We start from the raw sequence: 1,851 nt of genomic DNA on the forward strand, positions 1-1,851 counted from the left end.
CCATTTACTGCCACCTACCTCACACAGCTTCCACACCTTAGAAGGAGCAGAGAGGGACCCCAGGTTTCCCATCAAACCACCCCTCCCACCACCCACCACCAAGGGCAGGGGTGAGTGAGACCTCAGATCTACAGCTGTTCCTGTGAAAACTCCCTCCCTCCCCGTTCAGCCAGCACTGGGACCCCCAGACCAGCCTTGTCTCCTCCAGTCAGGACAAGATGCCCAGGGTTCCCTGGTCCTTCCTCATCACCCAGAATCACGTCTCCATAAAGCCTTACAGATTCATTAAGCTAACCCCATCCCCAAATGCCCAGGTCTTCTCACTCTGCCCTCTGAAGCCCAGAGTCATCAGCATGAGCTCTTCTCCCCATTACTCTCCTGCTCGCATCTCAGGTGACTTCTCCACATCAGCCCTAAATCCCCTCTTTCTGGAAAAAATTACTCCAGAGGTTCTCCCCTCTCTTCTGCAACATTTTTTCTCCCTCTCTCATGTGTCATAACAATTACGATACAATGGGCTATGGACAAAGTAAAAACCTTCTCTCGACCCCACGGCACCCCCAGCTACTGTTCCGTGTTCTATCACTCTTCACAGCAACTCCCTCAAAAGGACTGAATACACTCTCAGCCTGTGGTATTTCTCTTTCTGTTCTCTCCTGAACCCACTCCAATTTGTTTCGGTTCAGTTCAGTTCAGTTCAGTCACTCAGTCGTGTCTGACTCTTTGCGACCCCATGGACTGCAGCACACGCCAGGCTTCCCTGTCCATAACCAACTCCTGGAGTTTACTCAAACTCATGTCTGTTGGGTCAGTGATGCCATCCAACCATCTCATCTTCTGTCTCATCCTCCCGCCTTTAATCTTTCCCACCATCGGGGTCTTTTCTAATAAGTCAGCTCTTTGTATCAGGTAGCCAAAGTATTGGAGTTTCAGCTTCAGCATCACTCCTTTCAATGAATATTCAGGACTGATTTCCTTTAGGATGAACTGGTTGGATCTCCTTGCAGTCCAAGGGACTCTCAAGAGTCTTCTCCAACACCACAGTTCAAAAGCATCAATTCTTTGGCACTCAGCTTTCTTCATAGTCCAACTCTCACATCCATACATGACTACTGGGAAAACCATAACTTTGACTAGATGGAACTTTGTTGGTAAAGTAATGTCTCTACTTTTTAATATGCTGTGCAGGTTGGTCATAGCTTTTCTTCCAAGGAGCAAGCGTCTTTTAATTTCATGGCTCACTCCCTGATACATCTCGTCAGTCTCCAGCGGCTTCCACATTGCTAAATCCACTGGCCAATACTCAAACATCATCATATTGGACAGATAAGCAGCAGTGGGTGCGGCTCACCTCTCCTTCCTTCTTGAAATGCAATCATCCGTTGGCTTCTAATGAAAAGAAAAAAAGGCTCGTGGTTTCCTTCCTAACTCATTTGATGCTGCATGATAAGTTGCCCCCAAATTTAGAAGCTTAAAACAACAAATGACACATGTACTTTCTCACAGAGCACCCTGGGGGCGTCCATCGTACCTGGGTGTTCCCGGTTCAGACTGTCTCCTGTGCTGGCAGTCGGGGTGTCAGCACGAGCTGCAGTCAACTTAGAGTCTGGCTGTGCCTGGAGGACCACTTGGCAGGTGGCTCTCCACGTGGATGTAGGACCAAGGTCTTGGCTCCTTATCCAGAATGCCGGAGAGAGTGAAGAAGAATTCACAGTGTCTTTTACAACCTAATCTCTGAAGGCACACACCACTACTTCTGCTGTATTCTGTTCATTAGAAGCTGGTCACTGGGTCCAGCCTGCACTCAAAAGAAGAGGGATTCAGCTCCATCTCTTGAAGAATGGTATATTA

This window comes from Muntiacus reevesi, chromosome 20, assembly GCF_963930625.1.
Source record: "Muntiacus reevesi chromosome 20, mMunRee1.1, whole genome shotgun sequence".
In the NCBI taxonomy this organism is placed as follows: domain Eukaryota; kingdom Metazoa; phylum Chordata; class Mammalia; order Artiodactyla; family Cervidae; genus Muntiacus; species Muntiacus reevesi.